We start from the raw sequence: 16,356 nt of genomic DNA on the forward strand, positions 1-16,356 counted from the left end.
AGGGCTTGATACACTGTTTGTTAAACAATTACTTGCTTTTAAGCCCAGCTATCCACATTCACGTTCACCAAACTGATCTCCATCCATTTTCCTTGAAAAATTAGTTGAGAGAGTTAGTAAAAAGATCCAAAAGATTTTCTCTTTTGAGATTGTTTTATTGATTCTCACTTGTAACCTATCTACTTAATGGTGTGCAGATTTTGTTATTAGAAAATTGTTGTTGGTCAGTCTGGGGACTTAACCCTTTAAGCCCCAAGATCCACATACAAATTCTTCAGACTGATCACCATACATTTCTTTTTAGAACAGTTGAGAGAATTTGGTTTAAGATCAGAGCGGTCTCCCCTCTGTAATCAATTTAGTATTCCTCACAACCTTTACGCTTGGTGATCTGCCGATGTTGTTAGAGACTGTTCGTTATTTATGCCTAAGGGGGGGCCGGTGTTTAGAGTGGGGGGGGGGTAAAATTTTCAAAATCAATGAAAAAGGGGGGGTGTTTTTTTTAAAATACAAATAAGGGGGGTAAGCTTTTAGAAACTGTTGTTTCAACACTTGTGTAGCCGTTTTGCAGACATATTTAAAAAGTTGAACTCTGTATCGAGAATTCTATTTTAATACAAAGCGCCTGGTCTTTATAGTTGAAAAGCCAAGAAAACGTGACGTGGAGTAGGGTTATTTAAAGGTTCCAATATATATTAACTTATTAAATCCCTTTACATGCAATCTGATATTTAATAACAGCAACCCACACACGTGTCATTTGCCGGGGCCAGTTGTAGTTGTAATACAGTATTGTCAGTGCGTATATAGAAATCCTCAAACAGCAAAACTAGAGATTGGTCCAGCTTGCCAACGCCATATAGGAGTCATTTTTGCGGATATGGAGATAGACTACGACAAACTTGCAGTCGCAATTTTACGGCAGCAGCAACAACAGCAGCCTTCTGTTGTTCCTGATGCTGCTATATTAAATCCTTCAGAACAGGAGAGAGGCGCATCATCATCGAACACGGGTAATTTTTAGCAAAGCACAGAGCACTCAGAGATTCTTCGCCTTTACGAAAATCAATTGCAATGGATTTTGGTTTATCGGCAACCGGCCAGAACACGTGTTGTACGCAATTTCGCAATCGGAGGCACGTCGCGTCCTGAGGGGAGGGGGGTGGGGGTAGGGGGGTTACATTTTGGGCCTGTCACATAAACGGGGGGGGGGTAATTTTTTAAAATACCCACTTCCGGGGAGGGGTAAATTTTTCATATGCCTGAATTGCTTGAAAATCACCGACCCCCCCTTAGGCATAAATAACGAACAGTCCCTTAGCAGAAAACTGATATTGGTTCACTGGGACGCCCCGAGGGGTGACTCATAAGTGAAAGACCGAGGGATGTTCCCCGAAAATCCTAAAGGAGTTAACCGGGCAGATCTCAAGCTTAACCTGACGTTTCCTTAAGGGAAACTATTCTAAAACAGACAACCAAATATGAACTATTTATTTCAACTGCGATGGTGTTGTCAGTGGGAGCTTTCTTTCTCCCCCTCCCCCCCTGCCCCCGTTCTTCTTCACACACACCCTCTAATCGTAGGCTTACCCTAAGCGATACCAAAACACCCTTTGTACACTCATAAAGGGGATGTTCAGCATCCCGCCTTTTCAATAGGCATATGGGAAGTCCCCCATCCCCAGGATTAAGGCATCGTGTTTTTCTGGGCTTTTAACCTAAAGAGCTTTGTTTAATAGAACCACAAAGTAAACTACAAAAAAGACAACGGTTTAAAGAGGAATTGAGTTGCTTTCGTTTTTTTTTTTTCGAATTCGATAAGCTAAAAAAAGCTTGTCTGGCTTCTAACCTCGTAACTGCTAGAATCTCTTGAGTTTTGTATTTCCGCTCAACACGTCGAATCGAATGGGGTGTTGCACAACTGTACACTCCATTCACTATATCTATTGAACTCTTAGGATTCGCAACATCTGGTATAAATCACCAACTGTATCCTGGCTCAATAAATTCAAATCCCGTTGAAACAACTGATCGAATCTTATGCAATACTATACTAAACCTACAGTTCAAACTAGCTTGTCTTTCTCTTGCAATCAGTTTAACGATTTCAATATAAAAAGACTCGTAATATTTTTAGGCAACTACAGTATTACCCTTTCAGTCGACAAAAACAATATGCTAATCATGTAAGGGTTGTAAGCGCCTAGGCAAAACGCTCTAGGGGTGTTTTCCAGCTCGGTCACGATATTTGGAGGCTCACTTTCGTCTTAAATGAATCTGCAAGTTGCATAACTGCGGATTTTCCGGTTTCCAACCAAAATAGAATGAGCAATCATATGAGATGCACTTGACACTGAAACACGCAATGAAACGTGTATTTTAAAACGCCAAAAATAACGAGGCCAAAATCCAGCCACCTTGACCGACCAAGTTTGGTCAATAAGGGATTTGTTTTATGGCCAAAAAGGGAACTTTTTCTTGAGGAAGCAACGCGGGAAATCTCGAAGTGACGGGCGAGACTGGCTTGTTTTTCCCCTGCATTCAGAATGATTTCAATATAAAAAGACCAGTGACTTTTTTAGGCAACTATTACCCATTCAGTCGGCAAAAACAATATGCTAATCATGTAAGGGTTGTAAGCGCCTAGACAAAACGCTCTAGGGGTGTTTTCTAGTTCGATCACGATATTTCGAAGCCCATTTTCCAGGGGCAACCAACGTCAATTTTCCGAAAATATCTGTTCGGAAGACGATTTCAGATCTAGAATTTTCGCAATATTTGTTGTAAAATTTCTTGCTTGCCTGCCTCTCCTAGGATTTTCGAACATCTCAAAAATGGTATAACTGCCCATTTTTAACGGATTATTACCACAAAAAGGTCACCTATAATTTTCGGGAGCCTTTTTTCTGGCTGAACTTTTCGAAAAGGTAACTTTTGATCCCCATAATTTTCGGATCACTAGACTCTCAACTAGGAAATCCGAACAGAGGAAAAATTTTTAGGGGATAAAACTGTGCCTATATCTATTTTTTAAATACTAAAATACGTTTAACAATGCTATGTTTAAGTGTTTTTGAACTATATTCTCGTTGGGTGCCCCTGATTTTCGTCTTAAACGAGTCTGCAAGTTACGTAACTGCGGATTTTCCGGCTTCCAATCAAAATAGAATGAGCAATTATATGAGATGCACTTGACATTGAAACACGCAACTCGGAAACGTGCACTTGAGTTGAGAGACATCTCGTGCGTTCGGATACATGCTCTGTCGACCAAAATTGTTTACTGCAAAAATCAGGCCACCTTGACCGAACAAGTTTGGTCAATAAGGGATGGCAAGAAAAGGACAAAAAGAGAAATTTTTCTTGCGGGACCAACGCAGGAAATCCCGAGCGGGCAAAAGAGACCTATCTTTCCCACTCGAGTCGTCGATCAGAACGCCGGATTCGCTTCATCTTTAGTCACATAATAAATTTGTTACTACCTGCGAGACATTTATAAACCGTCGGTTGGAAGAAGGCCAGGTTAGTGAGAAATTGGCCCATTGAATAACATGATAAGAGAGAATGCCTACAGGATACGGCACTGCTGCTGGCGGAAGCCAAAGCCATGATAAAAAAAGGACACTCCCTTCCCTTTGCACTTGGCGTTTCCTCTTCAAATATACTGACTATACTAGTTAGAACGTGTGTTTAAGATCCTTTAATGAGATACTGCCATGAAATTCTTTCCTTTCAACCAAGCTAAATATGATAGAGTATCCTCGTGTTATTCCAGCTTAGTACACTAATGACAACCTGTTCTTGAGAAAAATGCTTAGTTACTGACATGATCTAATCGACAGTCGGGAAACTTTCTCATGTCATATGTTATCGAATCACTAATGAATCCATTCCCGTATATCCATTTTTTTACGCAAGACTTTACTTCCATTATCTAGATCTGCACCGTTACGATTTGCTTAAAAGGCTAAACACGATGAAAAACTCTTTAACCAAAAACACGTATCAGTGTATTACGAGCCGTATAGGTGATTTACCGTATTTTCTCGAATAATCGTCCTCGAATAATCGCCCTCAACCCCTCTCGCCATCTTCTCCTCTTTTTTTTTTGTCCTCTCCCTATCAAGTCAACAACAAGTTGACAACTTGGATGACAAACGTAGCTGAAGTGGAGTCTGATGCAGCAAAAGTAGCCTGCGAGCAAGCTCTCCTATTTGGGCGAGCGAAGCGAGCAGCGCGAGAACGCGTGAGCGAGCGGGAAGGGCGCGAGGGGCCGCGTTTCCTTTCGCGCGTCTACTTTTCACGATATCCCCCAAATGGGGAGCTTGCACGCAGGCTACAGCAAAACTCATCAGTGACGATTCAAGCTCTGACGTCGAGGATATTGACACTGAAAATTAATCAAGGAACCAAATTTGAAATAATCGCCTCCCTCGAATAAACTCCCCCTTTTGGTGCGAAAAAAAGAATAATCGCCCCTGGCTTTTATTCGAGGAAATACGGTACTTAGATTCATACAAGAGAGGATAGCAATTCATATACAGCCAACGTACCACCCCTTAATTAAGGCATGTCATCTAACTGATCATTATTTATTACGGAAGGATAAAAACACGAAATTACTGAAGAAGATACTCTTAAGATAGAGAAACGACGCCTAAGTGCCTAATAATTTCTCTTGAAGGCTACAAACTCGCGAAAGTGAAAAAATCTCGCTCGCAACCGGGTTTAAATGCCCGGCTTCAGGCGACATTAGGCCCCTTCCTTTGAAACTGAAGATTTTTTCTCCTTTTTCAAAAAAATCAATCCGCGTCTACACGTTGCTTTTTTAGATATATATTTTTTGCCCGTACACATGAAAACGCAAAAGTGACTGAAAACGGTACCATCTTTCTTGGGAGTATGTGCATTCAGTGGTATCAGGCTCCTGCTGGTATCCGATACCATGACGTAACTGTTTTCATCCATCCTCACGAGAACAGTAAAACGGTGTTTTCAAAAATTTTCACTCTGTAGAGAAGTTTTGAAAAGATGCGTTTTCGTTGACCGTTTTCACCGGGATACGTTTGAAGGGTAGGCCAAACGCGACAGAAAAATCCGCGTTTTCAAATAGGAATAGATACGAGGGGACGGGGCGTATGATACACCGTTTCCTACGGGTACAAAATCAGACATCATCTTTATTTGTCTTATTTAACCTCGGATTTATATCTCCGAGATTGAAGAAAACGAACACGGTGTTTGGCACACAGTTCAACAGAAGGCTACCATGATTTCCCAGATAGGGTAAGCAGTCGTCTGGTCGTATTTACGGCCACGGATACAGTAGCCTGCGAGCGAGTTCTCCAATGATCATGGATGGCAAGAGAAGCGAGCTGCGAGAGAAGGTGCGAGCGAGCGGCGAAGGAAAATGATCATTCTGGCTATGTTTTTAGCCTCCTCATCGTGCGTAAAATATGGTAAACCCAAGAAAAGTCTAGGAGATGTAAAAAAAAAAAAGCCCGCAAACTGAGAAACATCATTCATGAAATTTTGACTCCCTTTCTTTTCCCGCCACTTTCACTCTCGTGTCCTTTCGCGTGTGGCTCTCGCTCCCTCAAGTGGAGGGGTTGTTTGCAGGCTACGGGTAAGGGCAATAAACCCCGCTCACCCGTACACGGAAACGGCATATCTTAACACAAGCGACATTGATCTATATTTGCAGCTGGTCGCGATAGTACAATAGACCATCGATACAACGAACCTCTATATAAAGAAGTTTTCGCATAACCAACGATTTTCTTCACCCCAGTGATAGTAAAATATATGAAAAAGAACTTCGATATAAGGAAACCTCATCATAGTGGGCAAATTTTGCCAGTCCCATCGCCCTTCGTTATATCGAGGGTTCATTGTATCCGTTAGGGAAGAGAAGACTTATTTATTTTTATTATTATTATTATTATTATTATTATTATTATTATTATTATTATTATTATTATTAATGATGATGATGATGATAATGATTATTATTATTTTAAGACGGGGGATTCAAGGGACCTCCTACACAAGTTTTTTCTGCTGTTTTATTTTTTTCCAGTTATACACGGAAAATTCTTTCTTCCCATTAACGGACTGAACGTCTTTTATAATCAAAACAGCCAGAGTAGCCACACTAAGCATTTCCGTGTAAAAACAACTCCGCGAAGTTATTCATCTCATATCAACAAAAAACAAAAGAGAATCGATTAAAATCTTTGAAAAGAAACTCGAGATTTCCAGCTGTATCCGGAAAAGGCATTTATCTCCTCGGTTCCTTGTAAATAAACCGTATATATTTTAAATCTTTTGTGAAATGCACACGAACAAGCCAATCAGAAACTAATATCTTTTACTTGCGCACACATTTCCTTTTTAAGCTGGCTAACAGGTGAATAAACGAAAACTTTTTTGCCCTTCAATTCTCTACAAACACATCCATCTTCTCACACGAGTGTTAGAGGACTTAGAAAAGACTGAATCTATTGGAGGAGGTTTGCCGAATCATTTGAGAATTCAGTGGAAACTGAAAGTGAATACGGGCAATTATCATATAAGCCTGTGGCACATCCTTTCCCTTTGATTGTCGGGATTAACTGTCAAGACTTAGGTTGGTGTAATCACAGTAAGTCAAGAAAAAAGTTACTCGCAGTGGGATACGAAAAAATTGATAGTTATTTTAAAATCTTTAAAAGTCTTCAGCGTTTCAGGCAGTTCAAGTTTTAAATTCTTGAGTTGGCAGCAACTTAGGACTTTGAATTATTTACTGTCATGTCAAATGAGAGCAAGGCTTCATAAGTACGTCTCTACGGGAGCTATATAAGAGCTATTCTTTTTACAGAATACAATGTTCCAAAATGAAAGTTGATCTGTCCTTAGGATATTTAGCTATAAAAGTTTTGGAACCCGTAGGATGAACATGATGATTTTTTCACACGAAATCATTATCTTTCTGTGTCGTATTTCTTCTTTTTCTTTGTGTTTCTTCAGACAATGACGTCATTATATAACAACTTATGCCGAATTAATAAGATTAAGTGCAGATTTCCCAGACGGATTGACATTTGTCTATGATCAGGTCAACTTATTTTACTATTTTAATCAGCATGGGTTTGGCATTCGCTCAAAACATGGAAAATACAATCAAACAAGAAAATGCCACTTGACTTTCTATCGTTTAGTTGGGTTACATTATTTTCAGCCACGTGACTTGACCTCGTTTTGCTAGGAGCAGGGTGATCAAGGAGTAAACTATGTGTGTGTGTGTGTGTGTGTGGGGGGGGGGGGGGGGGGAAGGGGGTGGTGTGGGTGTCCGGTGCTCCACCCCTCCCCTACACACTACTTGTACCCGTGAAGAGAGGTTGGGCATGCTTAATTCGTCGGGGCAGTCTAAATTGACGTCACCAGATTTCATTTGCGGTCGCAATTGACATGACACTCAACGTTTCTTCATGAGCTTAGAATTCATGAAGTACTATTACTATACCCCATTAGCGAATCAAACAAAAATCGAAAAGAAAGCAAACCGCTTCTTTTTCAGCTTTGCATTTTCAGGCCCACGCAGATAATGAACTCAAGGTGAACTCCTTGGCGTTCGCTTGCCGGGTTGTGACGGGGGAGGTGTCTCCTTCGCAGCCGTTAGGGGCACCCCCATTAATTTAGGTACTCTTTTCTCTACGTTGACATTCAACCAAACCAAGAGCCCCCGGGGGGTACTTCCTAGTAATAGGCTGATGGGGATATGCCGCTGGAAGGGGTCGCATGCATTTTCACGCCTGGTTTGACTGTAATGAGGTTGCATTTTCATTAGAGTTACTACAGTGGGATCGCAAATTTTCGGGAGTTGGGGGATCAGAAAATTCTGGTAGGTAGGGATTTAAAAATGGGAAGATTTTTACTTCACTAAGTTTAATGTGTCAATTCATTTTAGGATGACCCTAGTTTAAGGGCTTTATAAAGCAGATGCATAAACGGAAAGTTGTGATCGCGAAAAATGTATTTTCCCAAAGTTACTAAGATTTGGTCTATATTTGCCACAGAATAGACTATAATGGGGTAGGGGTTCTAAGAGGCCAGCGCCACATACCCAGCAAAAATTAAACCGAGTAACTTCGCCCCCACCTCCCCCGGGCAAGAGCCATTGACCAAATTTAGAACTGTACCAGGAGGGGGGTACTCCCTTATAAGGGCTTAATGGGCACGTGCAGCCACCCAGGGTCGTGTTTTTCGGGATTTTTTCTCTTAAACAGGGTATCGATGTTATCCAATCTCGTCCCCAGGGCTTTTCCCTTAAAAACCCATTTTTTAAGGGAAAAGCCCTGGGGAAGAGGTTGGATGTTATCATTTTTTGTTCTTATCAGGGTATCGAGTTTATCAATTTTTGTCTTAATCAGGGTATCGATTTTATCATTTTTTGTCTTAATCAGGGTATCGATTTTATCATTTTTTGTCTTAAACAGGGTATCTTTTCTTGGACGATAAACAGCCTGAGTGACTCTGTTGATCAAGCTGTAAATAGCTTTGTGATTGCCCATGGATTAAATAAGAAGGAGTTTCGATATTTAATATTGCCTTACATAGGGTATGTTTTCGGGTTAAATGTCTTAAACAGGGTAGGAAAATCAGCGATTTTTGTCTCAGACAGCGTTAGGGTATGAGGGGCCGGGCCCCACCTTCCTACCCAAGGATATATCGTGTACCCCCCTCCCCCCGGGGGGAACTGTAGCATATTTCAGGAGCTCACGACTCCGCCCGAGACTCCGGTAACAAAAAGGATATATCGTATTTTCTCCATTAGTTAAAGCCCGTGCCTCAGGTAATCGGCTCCTGCGGCGTGCCCCAAATAAACGCTAATCCTTCCTTATAAACATAACGATCCCACATATACTGCATGCAGATTCAAACAAATGCTAGGAGCGTTTTATTGAGGAAATATAGCCTGTTCCAGGCTCCGAGATGGTGGTGTGGAAAGTCGTTCAGTAATACTATCTGAGAGCCTGGCACAGGCTAGAGGAAATACGGTACCCTGTAACAATATCCCGGGCGGACGTTGACTTCCGTGAGGCAGGGACAGAGAGGCTTGTCGGAAAAATATTGGGAAACCAATCTGGGCAAAACAAGAGCTTTGCTGGATCTTGAGTGATCTAAATTGCGCGAGGGATGTTGAAATGAAATTCTGTCTTTAACACAGTATGACGGCATTTGGTTTTCTTTGTACGTTTTTCTTTGCACGTTTCCCTAATCAGTACCCGGGGGGGGGGGGGGTACTCCCACGAATTTTGGATAGGGGTGTGCCGCGAAGGTTCGTGAACCCTAACCCTATTTAAGGACTAAGAAAGCGAAAACTGATACCCTTTTTAAGGCCCAATGCCGAAAAATGACACCCTATTCAAGGAAAAAACAAAATTATTAATAGCATGAAAAGGAAAACTTTATTTCTTCTCTGTAACATTGGATGTATAGCATCAAGCATAAAATACTAGAATAAGCCTAGTTGAATAATATGCAATCATAACCGGCGGGCGTTTTCATACTCCAGTATTAGATAGCACAATTAAGCTACCCTATCTAAGGACCACACCAGGGACACAGAAACAAAATGGTCAAAAAAGATACCCTATTTAAGGACCGAGAACCTCAAAAACCATACCCTATTTCGCGGCACGTACCTATATAGCCCATATATGGGAGTACCCCCCCCCGGGAATCAGTAGCCCTAATCGGTAAAAAAATATATATATCAGCTTCAATTTCCGCTCTGAAAACCTTAAGTGAGACCAACTTACACCCCTAAGCGACTGAGACGACAAGCATCATTGCCCTCATCCGGGAGTCCCACTGAGACCATAAAATTAAAAGCTTCACGCATACGGCAAACGTCAGATTCAAGTTGAGAATTTCTCAAAATAGAAAATGAGCTAGTAAAAACAGCTCAACACAATTCTTATGGATAAAAATTGCGGTGAAACTACCAACTTAGGTGTAGAAATAATGAACAGTAAATGACAAGCAAAGAGAAAACTTAGTCACGTGGTACAAATTCGTGTTTACCGTTTGACGTAAACGTGATGTTTAACCTCTCTAATATATCACTCAAATCTCCGGCCCCGGGTATGCGCTCCATGCTAACTACATCGTTTAAAAATTTTACTCCCTAATTCCAATTTGATTCTCAAAAACATCAATATGTATGATGCAAAAACAAACTCATTTCTTACTTGATATGAAATATGACTTACCTCAAGGACTGCAGAAACTGAAAGAGATCGAACTCCCACGTCGCTGAAACAACAGGAAGTGGGCAGATACAGTGTTTATCCGTTATCAGGAAACAACAAAGCAAAATGATAATTGACAGGAAACGTTTGAAAAGGAATGTGCCTCTGATAATTGTCCACATTAAACCTTATTTCTCACACAAGCACAGTTCTACCGCAGAAGGATCAGAAGGGAAATAGTTTAAAAAGCGAGTGCCATTTTGCATGTTCTGTAGAAAGCCTTGAAAAAAATGGACATTCCGTCATTTCCGCAAAACATTTAAAACCTGTTATCATTGTTTATCACTGATTATTGGAAGGCTTTATTTGTTTGATTGAAATTTACCCCCGATGTGGCTTCCAAGCACGTTACTTGGATTATTGGAGGTATGTTTGCCATTTTCCACAGCTTTCCTCTGTTTTTGTAAGTCAAAGGATAGCCTTCTTGTTGCCATTACAATCTTAGACAAAGGAATTCGATTCTCCTGGCACTGATATGAAGGATCCGCCCGAAGACCACTACACGCAAAACCTACGCAAAACCTGCCATTTTCCCATCTGCATTTGAGGGGTGGCAAGGTAGTGTTAGTTTCCGTTTTCCAAGATTGTAGCCTGCTTAAAGGGGTATTAAAATACCTTAACATATCAGTGCAACTCTGAAATCACTAGTTAGGAATTGTTAGGTATTCAACGTTCCCTACGAATGCAAGCCTCCGAGCTTCGACGAGTCGTTACTAATATACGTCAGGAAATGGAGATTATATCCACTCAGGCCTAAAACCACTGAACTAATCGAATCAAAACATCAAAGGCAGAAATACAAAAAAAATCTACAAGTGTAACGCTCCCCTTGCAAGAGCTATTCATACAATAGATAAAAATGTTATTTTTGACATGATTCATTTGAATATTTATTTTAACTTTTTACGGGGTCGTGTGATCTCAAATTTATTTTGTTATATTTATCCTACTGTTTCAAAATATGGTGTATTATAACCATCTTCCAAAGCATCTCCTGAAAGATTAGTTCGTTGTTGATCAAATCTAATATGAAATGCTCTTTGGACTTAAGAAGGAAAACGATCATTCTGGGTAACTTTTAGTGTCCTCATCGTGCGCAAAGTGCGTTAAACCCAAGAAGAATTTAAGAGATGTAAAACTAACCCTAAAACTGACATAAATATCATTCATAAACTGTTGGCTTTGCATCTCCGCAAAACAGGATCTAAGCAGAAAAAATCCGTGTTATTTTTAGCTTCCTGAACCCTTAGATTAAATTCAAACAGTTCAAAGGATTTTAAAGGTTGCATTTTAAGTGAGAAGGGGTTATTTTCGCGGGAGCTTATTATTGGACAGAGTGCCACACCCGGAAATTCTCACTCCTCTTTGCCTCGTCAACCTGGAAAGCTTTAAAGCGAACAAAAAACCTCTGGTAGCCGGGATTCTAAACTCAAGTGCATCGTCACTCTCCTCCTGGCAACAAATAATGAAGATCTTAAAAGACGAGTTCCCCAAAATGCCTATAACAAATTTTCGAGGGGTTATAGTCCCAACACTAGGTTTATTTTGCCATACATGCGGTGCAAATGAACCGTGTCCTACTACCAGCAAATCTTCATAGACTTCTACCATGTAAGCACTTCATTAACCTTTTAAGACTCAATATCCATTAAAAAAATCTCCAGGCTAATCTCCATACATTTCCTTCAAATTAAGTAAGAGAATTTGTAAAAAAGATCAAGGCATTTTCCTTTTGCGACTTTTTTATTAATTCTCATTACATTTAATATTGATTTTATATGATACTCTTAGGAGAAAATTTATGTTGGTCCCCCTCCGGGATTTTAAGGGTTAATACCACCAACTGGTTAATATTGTGCTTTCAAACACCAGTAGTTTATTCTGGCCTGAGTCCTTTCATTTCCTTACTCTACGACCTTGTTAATCCAACAACCCTGTCATTGGGTCTACCGACCACTTTTTGGAGTTTTCAGGCTACCTCAGAAGTTCACAATATACCTCTCTAATGCAACCGGTTGGATAGTAAAGCGATTAATCTAACAAAAAGAACTGTTTTTGACTATGCAACTTATAAATAATCAGAGTTAAGCTTTCCTTGTCATTCTACAGTTTCGTCCCGAGTAAGGTAATCAAAAACCGTCTTAAATTCTGGATTCCACGCTGCGGATTTCGGACTCGATGTACTGGATTCCGGATTCCAATCATTAGCAAGATTCCAGAATCCTTGAGCTGATCATGAATTCTGGATTCCAAAGCCATGAGCCATGATCTGTGCGGGTATTTCCTCAGTGGAGCCTCTATCTTTGTTACGCCGTTCTGATGAGCTACAATAATGGCCACCCAAACACCCGCTCTCGTGTCACTATTGGTAAGCCTTCTTTCTCTGAGTTTCCGGGTTCAGTTTCGCCAGTTCCGTTAATCCAAAGGCACCTCCTTTCTAAAGGGTAACTCTAAAAATAAAACAAAAAAATAACGGGCAACTCTTATTAAGATGTACCGCTTTCTAAAACGTGCACCTAGAGTTGGTTCCTGCTGTTCTTCAGTCATTTTCTTTGCATCTTTCAGAAGGACACCTCCCTAAAACGGACACCTTAAGTCGGTCACTTTCATGGATTCTCTATGAGGCGATCAGCCGACATCTACCTACTGAAACCGGACACCTAGAGTCGGTCCCTGCCGTTCTTTAGACATTTTATTTGTGTCTCTATAAGACGCACACCTCCCTAAAAAGGACACCTCGAGTTGATCACTGTCGTTCTTCAGTCATTTTATTTACCCTGCATAAGGCGGTCACCTTCCTAAGGATACCTCAAGTTGGTTGCTCCCGTTCTTCAGTCATTTTCTTTGTCTCCTTATAATAAGGCGGACACTTTCCTAAACCGGACACCTATGAGTTGGTCCCTGCCGTTCTTCAATCTTCTTTTTTGACTCTCTATGAGGCAGTCACCTCCCTAAAACGGACACCTAAAGCTGGTTCTTGCCGTTCTTCAGTGTCCTCTCTAGATTATATTGATTGAAAGAGCCGTTTCTATTGTCAATTTGAAACCTGTATTATTAAAATGGACACTTCTGATCGGATAGTCACTACTAGTGGTATAAAGACTGGTCAAGCTATTCAACACTCTAGGACTTAGACTTAAATGACTTCAGAGAGAGCGCGAAAAGTAAAGAGTTCGGCGGATCACGCGAATTTCGCAACCTAAACTGACAAAGATAGAATCTAGATTGGCTTAAGAGTTACTGATGAGGAATGCATGATATAACCTTTGTAGATTAACAGTAGATATGACCTTGATAAGCATTTCCCTTTACAAGGGATGACCACAGTTGCACGATTAAAATTAACGACTACTTCCAGTCCTGGCAGCGTTGATTTAAGGATTACATCTTTCTCATGTTAACGTGACCCATTCTATGGAAACCTTTACGCGAGCGAGCTGTTTTAAGAGGACAGTGAATCACTTTGGGCAGGCTGTTCGCTTTTGGCATGAAAAAATTCCGAGATTCTCGAGTGCCTGATTTAAATATGAAGCCACTGAGCTCTTCACATGCTAAACATTTTGATCCAAGCTTAGCCTTCTCGGACTCTTTTATATTTCTTTTTTTCAAAATTCCACTTGACTTTTCTTTCTTTTTATACAGCAGCTGTCTTGCCTGTTATATTAAAGGGGCGCTAAAATCACGCGAAAAGGCAAGTTTGACCAGCTTGAATAAGACACACGGCACTACACATTAAGCTACATTTCACCCTCCTGATGGACGGACATAGACGTATAATCAACGCGAGCTGACAACTTGTGCGAAGAACTCGGCAATATTACTGAAAAACTACAACGATGCCAGAATCCCAAGCTGCGTGCTATTGCTGACCTGGCTAACTTACTCTCGAGTTACAAAGTCGTTATTAACTTTATGATCCGTCGCGTTTGACTTTGATTTGACTTTGTCTAAAGGGTCCAGTAAACGTCAGGTTCTTTCGATTAAACGTCTCGCTCGCTGCTATATCTGTTGCGCATCACTACGGTCACAAATGGTAAGGAAGGTTTTTTTTTTTGTCGTGTCTAAACTGTTCAAAATGGCGCTAGAGGCCCGTTATAATGACCGCCGGTTTCGGTTATATTGAGTTGTTCACAGGGCGAGATTTGACCGCACATATAAAATATACTACACGGAATATTGCGGTGAAATTAGAAAAAAACGTTTTCTGTTGGTAAGTTCTTGACTGACTGTAAGAATATTTTTGAACTTTTGAAAGATTGGACTGACTTGAACAAAAAAAATTGATTGATTCATATAAATTGAACCATCTTTGGTTTCTGCGCATGGCAAGTATCCTTCACCATCTAAAACTGTTGAATGTTGCGAAAAATTTTTAACTGACTTTAGTCAACTTTACACCTAATTACCTTCTGTACCACTTAAACTTATCTTTCATCAACACTTTCTGCTTGCAATCACGTACATCTATCTTCTGTTTCGCTTTGGCACAAATGACCTTGCCAAAGCTTTCTCTCATCGTCGCCTACTATTACAAGCAGTTGTGAAACCCAACCTTTACTAGTTTACACCTTTTCAAAGGCAGATGTGTTATCAACGGTACTTCGCTTGGACGAGTGAGCCGATAAGGAACACCTATAAACGTTTATCTCTGGCTGTGACCTGCTGCTGGGTCATGCAGTTCGAGCGTATTTCGCCGCCCAAGAGATACCTTCCTTATGCGTCAAGTCTGTGTTGTTTTCCTCTCCCATTTTGGGAACGATTAGGGGGACTGTTTATCTGCTGATCTAAATAGTTCAAGGAATCGTTTGGTCAGTTTACGATATCATTGCTAGCTTGCCCAAGGTCTGTCCATCACAGTCTGCAGATTTCTACTTTGAAAAATCTTGCGGCAAGTCTGTCTGTATCAAAACAAACCTTCTTTTTCTCTTTTTTTCTCTCGTTTTAAAGAACTGTTTACCTAGGACGTGCTAATTCAAGGATTTTGCCCGTTAAAATTTCTTTGAGAGTTAATTCTATTGTTCACTTTATCCGCGTGGAAATAAATTCCACGCTGCCGTAGTCAGCACTGTTTGTGTGTATATCGCCTATGTTATGATTAGAATACTTAGAGAATGCAAAAGACTTAAGATTGATTGATTTTCGCTTGATCTTTTTGTTATTTAATGGCTCTCTCACCAATAATAAGTGTAAAACCCGAAGGCACCAGAAGGTTCGCTTGCTTATATTTCCGAGCTCTTTTCTGTGAGTATATTTTCTTTTGTCTGTTATTGTTTTTCTCAGGTCAGTTAGTTTTGTCCCAGCTTAACCTTTACATCTGCCGCAAGTTAGAATTATTGCCCCCTTAGCTCAATCCTGGCTACAAGAGATATTTAATGAGGCCGGATTGAACTACACCAACTCCATGCGGCTCAGTCAGATAGCCGGACCTTATGGAGCCCTAAGAAATTCAATCGCCTTCCGAATCAATGACGAAGCACATCTGTGATCACAGCGAGTTTTAAAGTTCGAGTTCGTCATACACAGTGAGTGGCACTCACTTACTGAGATTTTTTCGCGGCCTGATTTGGGCAGAAAGATTGGCTCGATACAAAGGAAACTCCCTACCAGTGAGATGGACCGTGAAATGAGCCGCCAAGTTCTGATAACCAAGCTAGGAAATCCTGAGCGACGTGGAATCTTCTTTATCAAAATCTTAGAGTCAACTTACATGCTTTAAAAATATCGATGGAGTGAAACCACGGCATGAGCAATTAGGCACCGATTAGAGATGAACTTGACATTTTTTTCTTTAACTTAATTAAACAGAACGTTTGCGCTCAGATGCAAAGAACACACAATAACGAAAAGAACAACTTACACCCCCTATCACCTAAATTGTGAACACGTTACAAGTAAAGATTCGCGCTAATCAGAGCGTGTAACCTTTTGGAAAGGAAACTAAGGTTATGTTTCAAGTGCGCTGTCACCAGCAAACTTGTTTGGGCCGAGGGCCGGGCAGGGACCAACATCTGGGTGCCTATCTTTCCTAAAGATAAAAAAAAAAATTCCCAAGTAATCCGCA

The sequence above is a fragment of the Porites lutea genome, chromosome 11 (genome assembly GCF_958299795.1).
Source record: "Porites lutea chromosome 11, jaPorLute2.1, whole genome shotgun sequence".
NCBI lineage: Eukaryota > Metazoa > Cnidaria > Anthozoa > Scleractinia > Poritidae > Porites > Porites lutea.